The sequence below is a fragment of the Ambystoma mexicanum genome, chromosome 7q (assembly GCF_040938575.1).
Source record: "Ambystoma mexicanum isolate Mex_15411 chromosome 7q, UKY_AmexF1_1, whole genome shotgun sequence".
Lineage (NCBI taxonomy): Eukaryota > Metazoa > Chordata > Amphibia > Caudata > Ambystomatidae > Ambystoma > Ambystoma mexicanum.
In genome coordinates this window covers 79,784,550-79,797,247 of record NC_090941.1, presented here as the reverse complement: position 1 = coordinate 79,797,247, position 12,698 = coordinate 79,784,550, and positions in this window count along the sequence as shown.

Sequence of the window (12,698 nt, the reverse complement as noted above, 5' to 3'; positions counted from 1 at the left end):
GAGCATGAATTGGACTTGCATGAGGATGTGGTCAGGTATCAACTGAGGAAATAGGGATGGGCCATGGGTGAAGAGTTGGGATGGGCCTTAAGAGATACATGGATGAGTGTCAGGTGAGGTAAATGCATATGCCTAGAGAGAAACCTTCCTTACTGAGGAGCAATTATACGCCTCAGGTAAGAAGCATCAATTGGTCAAGGCTAGTAGGGGCCTCAGGAAAGACCAGGCATAGGTTTTCAGTGAGAAGCATTGATGGGTCTCAGGTGAGGAGGGAGGTGTGCTATGGCTGAGGAGCATGGAGGGGCATAGTCTAACGAGTAGGCATAGGTCTTATGTGAGGAGCAGTGATGGGTCTCATGTGAGGGTTGAGGCGTGCTTTGACTGAGGAGCATGGAGTGGGCTAGTCTAATGATCAGGCATAGGCCTTATCTGAGGAGCAGTTATAGGTCATTGTTGAGGAACAGGCTTGGGTCTGAGGTGAGAAGAGGCAATGAGTGTTAAGCTAGGAACTATGTTGGACCTCAGCTAAGGAGCAGGATATGATCTCGGCTGAATAAGAGGGTTTAACATCCGGTTAAGAAACATGAATAGTGCACAGGTAATGGGAAGTGACTGGCCTCAGATGAGGAACAATGATGGGTCTAGCTTGAGGAGAAGGAATGAGCCTTTGGAGCACCAGAAATAGCCTTGTGAGGACTAACAACAGGTCTAAGTTGAGGAAGCGGTTTGACTTTCTGAGAGGAACAGAACTGGGCTCTTGTGTGAGGAACAGGGTTGGGGTCGTAATGAGAGGCATGGGTGGGGCCTAGGAGAGTATTATGCATAGGTCTTTGGTTATATGCAGGAATTGGCCTCATATAAGGACATGGATAAACCTTAGGTTTGGAGCAGTGACAAGCCAAGAGGGATATTCTTTGACCAGAGAGAGATTTGAAGCAGTCTCCCTCATATGCAATGTAATAATCTCAGAGCAAGCTGTTTATATTATAATCAGCTAACGCTGAAATCTCTGCTGAATGATTCTAAGGTCATAATGTAATGACAACGTCTCTGTGGAGTGTTGGAAAATAACCTTTCTTAATAACATTGAAGCCATGCATGAAAAACTCTGGACTAAATCTACAGTAAACCTTCGAGGTAGCCTCTTGTGCATGCAAAATGACAAACATTTTCATGGAAGAGTTAAAAGTTTTAAAAAAGGTCACTTTGATCACATTTTAAGCTTTTAATATGTACTTTTCTATAGGAAAAATAAAATGGTGTTCTTCCCAAATATCTTAAAATTGTATGCTTCGATTTTCTAGATGTTATGCCTGTACCTAGAAATTACCATGAATTGACACACTGAAAATACAATCACAATCTAAATGCTGAGTTTTAAGATGTTACATTTACAAATATTTGTATATATGACTCATTGTGCAATAACAGTAAATATTTTGTAATGAAAATGTACGAACACTGTACAAACTAATAAGAACACCACATGCCATATAAAAAACACAAGCCCACTATACACACAAACCCAACTTAATTCAGAGCAACCAAAATAACATACGTATAAAATGTTAAATTATATTGATCACAACTTAACAATATGTCCAACACCCCATCCATACTTTTTACATAAATATACACTAATCTAAGTTTCTATTTAAAACTAAAATGTAAGAAAAACATACCTCACATTACTTATGAATTAAAATATGAATTACCTACATCAATAACATTATTAACATAACACTACAACATGTTAACAAATGTATACAGTTTATAAAAAGGCAAATATTGCACTTTTCATATACAGAGCCATTTTACATTTGTAAGTATTCAAAATAAACACAGAATAAAACCAAAATTACATACCTTCCAAAGCAGTTTGACACAGCCACTTTATGAAAACATCTACTTTTATAAGCCACACCTTTAAACAAATCCAATTGGTTTCTAAAAAGTATTTGTGAAAATCAAACTTTCCAGAACATTTTAAATCACATGATTATTGAAATGCTTTCAGTTTCATGTAAAAAAATGAAACACATAAGATGTGTTCTTTGTTAACCAATGTTTGAAAATATTATTATACCCATATCTGTTGGCAGACATTCAAATATGCACTTTAAAAGTACATATTCTAGAATGTTTTTCCCTCTTTCTTCAAAGGTATTGTTGCAGTGAAGAACTCCAAATCGTTTACAAGAAAATCACAGTTATCAGAAAACCACAGTAAGTTTAAAGACTTTTAATAATAATTGTATTTTTATCAATGTAGAAATTAGAACTAGTGCACTTTAAAATGTATTAAACATAACGTTTACAAAGCAAAACATTAAACGGTTCAATATCCAATTCAAAGCAATGTACTATTGTTCCCTCAACAAATGCTCCATTTGCATGCCATACACACAATATATGAAACATGCAATAAATGTACTCACATGCAACTACATACATTATTAAATGTATATTCATTACAAATAGTATATGTACATTATGCAACTGCAACAAATCCTCTCAAATATTACAACATACTAATTGTAAGTACAATTCATGTAAATATGTGCAATTCATGTTTATATACATCAAATTATATGTGTGTATGGAACATTAGGTTACTATGCATTGCAAATAGTACACATAACATTTTTATATACAGGTATTTGAGTATATTTAACAAACAAAGTAATGTAATGTATGTTCATTACACATAGTGCATGGAACATATGAACACAAAATATGAGTATGTTATCCGACATCTTAAAATGCAATATATTTTAAATATTATTACACATTACATATATTTGCTCATTTGTAGTCTTATGTCACCGATGTAGTACTGTTCATCAAATTACATCGGTTGCGAAAAAGTAACACTTCTACTACATATGATGTATGTAATTATTCACATAACATTGTTTATACATCCTTCAACATGTAAGTACTATTATACTATTACAATAATAAAAATGACACTTGTACATTTGCATTGCATGTACATAAAGAAATGCATATGTATATATAGATATTCATGATTTCAATATTTAATAATTATATATTAATGCACAAAAGGTATGCTTATACTGTTACAACATGCAAAACTTTATTTATTTATTTATTTATTTATTTATTTATTTGGTAGAATATGGCCACAATTAATTAGCTTGTTATACAATTAACATAACAAGTCCTTAAACAGTTCAATAATAAAATAAAATAACATATCAATATACAAGAGTCATCAGAATAATTATATTAGTCTTAGCGCTAATGTTTTCAGCCTTCTAAACTGACAAAAGGGCCAAAATGTGTTTGTTGAATTCCCACAACTTCACCATATGGTAAATAATCACATAATCGTGCCCCTCAAAAAATCCATCACAAACTCATTCATAGCCATTATTAATTGGCATAACCCTGCCGCAAGCTAGTTTCATCTTCCTCCAGGCTGCCATTAAGGTATCACATTCAGCCATGTGGTGCTTTGCACTTTCAATCATTTGATTTCCACACAGTCTGCAATCTCTGTTCTCTTTAGCCAGCTGTTCTCGACCACATAACTCTAGCATGGTAACCAGTTTAAATTTGGGGCTCAAATATTTGTGGAGCAGCGAGTTAAGGGGATAGTCCAATAGACAAATAGGTCTATGTATATGTTTTAGATATAGTAAAACATATTCTCCACTATGGGCTTTGCACACCATGTCCATAAGGGATTGTTCCCGATCCAATGTACCTACTTCCCTTTTAAATATGGTCTTGTAATGTAACAAGGAAGCAACAGTCGAGTGAAGGTCCGCTTTAAAGCACCATTTTATAGCTTTAGTTACCAAAGTCATTAAACCGGAGTCTCCCAAACTATTAATTTGTGTGTGCATATCCTCATAGATGATGTTTAAAAGTGTATTTTCTGCACAGTTAGCTAATATCCAGTATAAATTCATCAATTATTTTTGGAGCTGACAATGTACGCTGTTGAGTCAAAGTTCAACATAAAGGTTTTTGACTGGCAGGCTATTTGGACATTTGGTGAGAGACTTCAGATGTCACCCTTTCAATTTCCCAAGATCACTATAGCATTTACAACCCCATATTTCAGCTACATACAAAATGAGTGGGGGGATTGATAATTCCCATTTCTTTGTTCGCTTTTAACTCTGTTATATCCACTTGACCCCCAAGTAATCATATGTTGAGACAACATCTAGGCCTTGGGGACCCATGCTTGAAGAGTAGTTGTGACATGCCCTGCAAGTACGAGACTTGAATAATGTGAATTTAGATTTCAGGGTGTTTTTCATGAACCCTTTTTTGGCATACACATTCACATTAGACAGTTTCCTCTGGAGCCCTTTTGCAGTATAATCTAGTAGCAACAAGTCATCAGCGTATCCAAGCCACTGAATGCACTTAGAGCCCAAACATGGGGATCAATATTATCAGATAACGACTGTTGTGAAAGGTTGACACGGTACAATTTAAAAAGGGTTGGTGCCAGTATGCATCCTTATTTTAAGCCCATCAAAGTAGGAAGTGCATTTGTGGTGTCTCCAAAAGTATTCAGTCTGACCTTGACAACTTTGTGGGAATATAGCAGCATAATCATGTTGAATAATCCAAAAGGGATTCCCCACTTCAACTTCAGCCAGAGATTTTCTCAGTGTACTGTATCAAATGCTGCTCTGAAGTCAATGTAAGCTACATATACATTTTGTTTCAAGTTACTCCAAGCAAATTCTACTGTATAAATCAAGGCCAACAGTGTAGCAATGGTACCCACACCCCTGTGGAATCCTGTTTGATTAAAAAGGATAATGCGGTTGGAAGAGATCCAAGCATCTAGCTCAGCCAATAAGATGTGTGTAAAAAGTTTGGACTGTATGTCTAGAATGGATAAAATGCGATAATTTCTCAGATTACCCCTGGGATGTTCTTTATAGACAGGAACAATAATACTTTTCCTCTATGTACTATTAAACCATAGTTACTTACCATGGAAAAGAAGCCATCTTGGACAAACAAGAGAGAGTGGCCCTGAATATTCCAAGAGACCACCGTAAACTGTTCAGATAAGGTCAAGTCTATTGGTTTACCAGTAGAAAAGATGATAACCAGCACCAACTATTAATGTCAGCATCCCAAGTTGTTGGATGTGTTTTTTCCACGTGCACACATTCAATTCCCTTGTTGTTAGTAGTGGTCTTAACATTGTTAATACAGTTCAACTTAGACATTTCTCCTGTTCCAACAGACTCTAGAGGATTGTGAGTAGTGGCACAATCTTAGCAGCTCGGTCATCATGTGGCTGACATATTCCAAATAGCGGTCATAACAATGGTGCCCAAAGTCTGCTTCAAAAGTAAGTACTCATTAGTAATTAGCTTTGTGGATTGTGAGCTGAGACAAGATCTAGACGTTTTAGCTATGATTTTGCTCTTCTTTTGTTCCTTCACGGATGGTTTGCAAGAATTGCAATTGGTCTCACCTTATTTTTGCATTTAAGGCGCCCTTTGGCCTTGAGGCAATTACTAGGATGTGGTTCTCCAGTGTTGTACTCTTCACTCTCTGCTAAGGTGCAATTACAAGATTCAGTAATAACAAGGATTTCCTCAATCACGGAAGTTGCACATGTATTAGGCACAAGGATATTGGCTTTACTCAAGGGAGTCGTCATGAGTTTGCATGATACCATAGGGGAGCCGGAAGGTTGGGAAAAGTAAGAGTACACTTTTGGGATGGGTCCACAGTAATTGAATTAGATACAACACAGGCTACATTTGTCAGAGGTGTGTGGTTGCTTAATTGATCAATAATGCAGTTTAAGAGCATTGTACGATCTGTGAAGGTCCTAAAGATTTCTTGGCAGAGTTTGATGACTGAGGTTAAAAGACAGTCCAGAGCAAGTAATTGAGAATGTGGAGTGTCTGCATTTCCATCTTGCTCAAGCAAGACCCCACTAATTTCTAAAACCATCTGCATCATCTGCTTCTGAAATGGTAGAATTTGGAATAGGCAAATGGGTGGACGCCAGAAGACTTTTATTTAGCAAATCCGAGTTTGTAGGGTGCACCATAAGATCAGTGGTAACTAGTATTGTACTTATAGATATTGCATTTGAGATTTCATGGTTGCAAGTTTCAACAGGGGAATCTCATTGCCTAAGATGAACTGCATACTCATGGTGTGCACATTTAGTGGCTGAGACCAATTCTGAGATAGTAACGTTTGTGAGTAAAGCATAAGGGCTTGTTCTTATATACAAAGTGTGATGATTCTTGTGGAGCCATCAAAGAATCCCATCCAAAAATCTCCGCCCATGTGGCCAGCCGGAGGTAGCCACTGCCTGATCCAAACCCTGGGGCCTGTATTGGATGGGTGGATCACATGGGATGATAAGGCCATCAAGGGAATGTGGCGACTCTGTCAGGAGAGACGCAGTATTTCTCTCTTCTGAGGTGGAAGTTCCCCAAATGCATGAATATTTAATGCCCTGTTGTCATAGTAGGACTTCCCCTCTGAGATTTACTCAAGGTGCTAAGTATGAGATCCCTTTTTGTAAATATGAACATGATGTATATAGGTAACAGGGAGATAATGCAACAGAAAATGTGGCTGAGGTTGATGTTCCTGTGAAACGCAGGGGACGTGGAGCGGGAAACAGTCTGAAGCCCAGCTGTCCCGAGGGAGAGAGAAGCTCTCTCTGTCCTGCATTTCGCCCTGGTAGGAGGTTTTCACTGAAGCACGTGTGAAGCAATGGAAGCTCAGTTGACAGACTGTGAGCAGCAGAAGGCTTATCAGAGCTGTCAAACACCAGGGAAGTCCCAACGCGTGAAGTAGCAGAAGCAGCAAGTCAGAAGGATACGCATGGAAATAGCAGTGAGTTGGCCTTACATAGGTGACCTCGGGGTGCTCCGAAGTAGACCGCCGAGTAACAATACATATTTTGAATACAAAGCTTTTGAATTGAAGCAAGTTGGTCATGACTTTCCTAGTAGGAAAGGTTGAGAATATTGTGACCCGCATTGCAGATTCAAGAGGGGGCAACAATTAAGCAAAGTGAATACAATATCCCAACGGCGAGACGTCGAATAAGAAGAAATTGTAACCCACACTGCCAAAGCCAAGAAGGGACAATAATTAAGCAAAGTGAATGTAATCTCCCAAAAGGGAGAAGTCGAATAAAATAACATTGTAACCCGCATTGCCACAGCCAAAGGAAGGCAATAACAAAGCAAAGGGGTTGCAACTTCCATAAAGAGCGATATCTAACAAGGGGACACTATAAACAGCATTATCAAAGCCAAAGAAAGCTAAAAGTGACATCAAGACCATTTGAATTTAACAGTTGCAGAACAAGACACCATATGGAGGAAAATTGTAAACTACATTGCCTACAGCCAATAGGTTGTGTAGAAAGAGATCGGAGACTGCAGGAGAAAGGCACTCCTTATAGAAAGGATCCAGGGGTAGAGAAGTGTAATCTGCATTGCCTGTGGCAAACAGATCAAATGAGAAGCATTGGGCTTTTGTACGGTTTATAGTTAATATGTCGAATGACATATTTTCGCAATAATGTCGAAAAAAAATGCCGAAAAACATTATTTATTTTATTTATTTATTTTTTTAATCCCTCCCCCAAACCCCTGTTCTTTTTAAATTTACAATGTATTTTTATTAGCTAAACCCACAAAAACAAATACATTAAAAAAAACTCATTCCAATGTTTTTTTTCTGCATTCTTTTTTTCGATGTTTTTGCATTCGAATTTCTTTTTTCGACATTTTAACTGGATACCCTTTTGTACAGTATACATGTGGAATAAACCTCACCACAGAGTACAAATAGTAGTGATAGGAGTTTAATCCTGGCAGGCAAATACACCAGGAAAGGGACAAATAGTGGTTAGTCCTGAGAAGCGAGAGGACCAGGAAGTTTTTGATTTGAAGTACTGCAATGTGGTAGAAGGTTGTGGTGGAAAGGAAGTCATAATTCCACTACTGTGTTTTAATCACTATTGTATAACCATCCTGACAAAATTATTGCATATGAAGAAGAAATGCAATGTGATATAAAAGTGGTTGGCATTCAGAAGAAAGGACATATACATTGAATTTTGACTTCACATATGAGGAGAGAATCATTTTGGTTTGTCAAGCAGAAAGCTTTAACAATTGTCGCAAGAGTGAAGAACCCTTTTTGGAACTGAATTAGTCACTTTGCTAAGTGAAAGATATAGTGAAACTGTTTATTCTAACCGGAGTGGATCTTGGCTAGTGAAAGGAACTTTTCAAAATTTGACTGTTGGTTTGAAACATCCTGAACCAACACAGGGGAAGGAGCTCCTCCAACCCTGGTCACAAGGGGTTCTGTTTGTAAATTTTGGTATTTGAGTTTACATGTTATTTTGTGAAGTTTAAATCATCAATTCACTCCTGCACACTTTTGTTATGTGTATAAGCGTGAGGGACAGTAATTATTGGACACTGGGTGATTCTCCTTTAGTCTTGGTTTGTTAGGCGAGGGCAAGATAGGCGTTCATCTCACCCCTTATTATTCAAACAAAATGGCAATTGTGAGAAAACTCCCTCTACGTGTCCGCCTTGCATTTCTGACTCCTCACTAAAAGAACTGACTTACAACAAGAAGGTACAGACCCAGGCGTAATAACTCCTCCAAAATCATGTGCAGCAGTAGCTGGAGTATGTTTGGGTAAAGCAGTAGCAGTGTATGATCATGTCTGGAAAATACAGAGTCATCTGCAAGGTTCACGACCACCAGTTGATTCAGTTTGCTGCCTAGGCACGTAACAGAGTTAGTAATGTGATTGTCAATGTTAAATCTGGGTAGTGCAAGCTAGACATGAAGAAAATAGGTGGTAATTTTAGTGTTTGTAAAAGGGTTTTTATCAGCCAGATTGTTGAGTTTAGAAGATCTTACAGAGCTAGAATGTTGGACAGGAGGGGGAGAAATAGGGCAACAGCCGGGCTACTCACATGTCCATTGATGAAGACTTACAAAGAACATCAGGGACGTCATTTAGCTCCACACCGATCAGTTCTGCTGGATATTCTGTTGCCATGGCGCTCCTCAGACTGTTGTATATGTTTTGGGGTTATAGCTATTTCTTCGTGGTATCTTTTTTATTATGGTGATATCAGCTGATAATTTATGGTGGTAATATATTGTAGTAGCCTGTTGGAGTACTTTTATCGTGGTGAGACTATTGCCAGAATATGACTTAATCATTTTTTTTACCAGGGTAAAGCACCATAACAAGCTGCTGGACTTCAAACACTCTGGGTGGATAGCTTATGCCCCTTTCTCGTAGTATTTTATATACAATACTGCAAAATGCTCTTATTGCTGAATTTCAAAATAGATTGATCATTTCACAACCAAATAGTTGTACTCACACATATTCCTAGAGCTTCTGAAAACTCAACTCATTAAAAAAAACACAATGTATCCAATGTTTTAGCACATTTGTAATGTGAATAACTGCCTGCAGTAAAATAGGCTTACCACCTGTTGGACCTCAGTCTATGTGCTACCAATTATTCAGACACATAAAACGAGTACAAATCCAATTAGTTTTTCTCTTTTGTGGCTTTATAAAATGTTAAAATTCAGAAAATGTCCAAACAGTTCCATTATGCTGTACTAGCTTACAGTGGTTTACACTCGAACAAGGATAACATGTACTTCATTAGGGGGCTCACACACATTAAATTGATTTTCTAATAATAAGCTTCACTTACACATTTGTTGCTTGTTGGCTAGCGCACAGTCTGACGAGGAAACCGTGAATGTTTTTCTCACAATCCTGAATGTGTTTCTCACAATCCTTGGCAGTTAAGAGCCTATTATCTTAACAAAAGCTCACACCATAAATGGGAATCCATGTACAATATAGTTTGTGAATTACTTTAAAACAAACATATTTCTATCACACAACCTGTAAGAATTTCTCACGTATACTACATGCTCCTCAATTACTGCATAGTTACCTAAATCTGTTGGCAATATTTCTGACTCAGCTCTGCATGGCAGTCTTCATCAGCTTTCTCGCATTTCAGCCCCATCATCCAACATCAAACGGCCCCCAGTCTGTCTGCCTGGCAGCTCCCATTCACCTCTCTCAGTGCCCGAAGATGTCTCTCCCAGCGCTTGAAGATGTCTCTGCCTCACTACACCCACTCACATTCCTTTTTATCACTTATTCCTGTCACTCAACGCAACACCTCCCCATGCTATATCCACCCATATCACCAGATTCCCTCTGTGTGTTTTCCTCATTGCGCTAACTGCATTTCTGAAATTAAAAATGTCTTCTTGTACTTCCTGTTTCAACAATGCTTTGTCTCAGCAGAGCGGATCTTCACATATGTTTAACTTACTGCACAAAACTCAGCCTGCACATTTGAATTCCCATTTTACAAAGCACCATGCATTTTACAAAACTAATTTGCACTAAAGGTTATTAAGGGACATGTTACTGGGGTTGGATTAGTATGTTAATAAATTAGTATTAGGTTAAGTGCAACTCAATCAATTGAAACATCATCCTGAAATAATAGGCAATTCTAAGCATGTGCTCTGTGCTTTTTCCATCATGCGCCTTTTGCATTGGCAACCATGCGCTCTGTGCATTTTTGACTGAGACTCACATTCTTGAGTCAAAAATGAGTTTCACCCTAACCCCTATTTCAGTTGAAACCCACACTACCATGCGTTATGATATGATGATGAAGTCCCATTGCTAAAATTCTGAGCTCCTGCCGCTACTCCTACAGGACCAACAGATGGTGGCAGTGTGTTTTTCACACACCGCTGAAGCACAGCTTCAGCGTTGCCAGCGCTTTCATGTATGCTGGTGGAAAGGTGGCTGAAAAGGCTTTTGCCCCACATTTGCTGCTGCAGCTTCTGGGATTTGTAGTGCCAGCCAACAGAGCAGGACAAAAGTCCAAATGCAAATAGCACTGTTTCAGCGTTGCAAGCACTTTTATGTGTGCTGGTGGAATGGCGGCTCAAAGAGCTCCTGCCCATTGGTTGCCGCTGCAGCTCCTGGGAGTTGTAGTGCCATCAAACAGACCAGGAGAGAAGTCAAAATGCAAACAGTGCTGCTTCAGTTTTGAAAGCGCGTTTATGTGTGCTGGTGGAAAGGCGGCTCAAAGAGCTCCTGCCCATTGGTTGCCGCTGCAGCTCCTGGGAGTTGTAGTGCCAGCAACAGACCAGGACAGAAGTCAAAATTCAAACAATGCTGCTTCAGTGTTGCAAGGACTTTTATGGATGCTGGTGGAAAGGCTATTTAAAGAGATCCTGCCCCACAGTTGCTGCTGCAGCTCCTTGGATTTGTAGTGCCAGCAAACGGACCAGGACAAAAGTCAAAATACAAACAGAGCCGTTTCAGCGTTGCAAGTGCTTTTATGTGTGCTGGTGGAAAGGCAGTTCAAACGGCTCCTGCTCCACAGTTGTTGCAGCAGCTCCTGAGAGTTGTAAAAGCAAACAGACCAGGACAAAAGTAAAAAATCGAACAGCCTGAAAAACTATGGACTGGAGGGTTGCCCAGAGGTGTGCCCATAGTTAAGATTATTTCAAATCCGTTCAGCCATCACCTCTTTTGTTTTGCTAAAGTCACCCCTGAGTGGGGCGGGTATGCCCAGACATGGGTCCCATGCCTGCTGGGCCTAGAGACCCAAACTGCTCCTCATTGATGAGGCCCAATGAGATTGAAACATGTTTGGGGATGTTTGTGGTCTTGTGCAGAAGGGACGTGACCAAGCAGTTCAGGATGATCTGGCTCTTTTGGGGTGTCACCAAGCCTAATTTGCAGAAGGTTTTTCCCCTTTTATAATGGCCTGGCAGGTGAAGAACCATAGTCTGGGGGGGTTTCCCAGAACAATGCCAGATTTTAAGATTAAACCTATCATCACCCCTATTGTTTTGCTAAAGTCACCCCCAATAGGTGCCGCAGGGGGGTATTCCCAGATGTGGGTCCATTGCATGCTGGCCATAAAGACCCAAGCTACTCCTCACTGATGAGGCCCAATGAGGCTGAAACAAGTTTGAGGATGCTTGTGTTCTCGTGCAGAAGGGATGTGACCAAGCACTTTGGGTTAGACTGTCCATTTTGTGGTGGGACCAAGATTGATTTGTACATGTTCATCCCCATTCTGTAACGGCTTGGCTGGCGAAGAATGATGGTCTGGAGGCTTGCCCAGAGCAATGCCAGAGGTTCAGATTAATTATAAACCTTCCAGCCATCACCTCTTATGTTTTACAAAAAAGGTGTTTCATGATTTTGTTGCTAACATTGAGCATGAGCTGTTAACGATAAACCAACCCTCTTACATATTAGTTGAGACACAGGCACTCTAAAACATGTTTTACTTAAAATTATATCTCCATTTTTTGCGTGATGCATTTAATAATCCTATGGCATGTGCTATAACAGCTCCTACTGGTCTGCCCGCTTATAATATTGGTGGTATAACACTACATAAACTGATTGCATTACCAGTAGACAATGATCAAAATTACCCTATGAAAACTACATTCCGATTCTCCCCAAGAAGTTATTAAGATTTTTTAAAAAAACATGACAATTGAAATAATTGATGAAGTTAGCATGGTATCTAATATGGTGCTTGCATTCATAAATCTTTATATGTAAGGCATTTTAAAGACATTTTAAAACATAG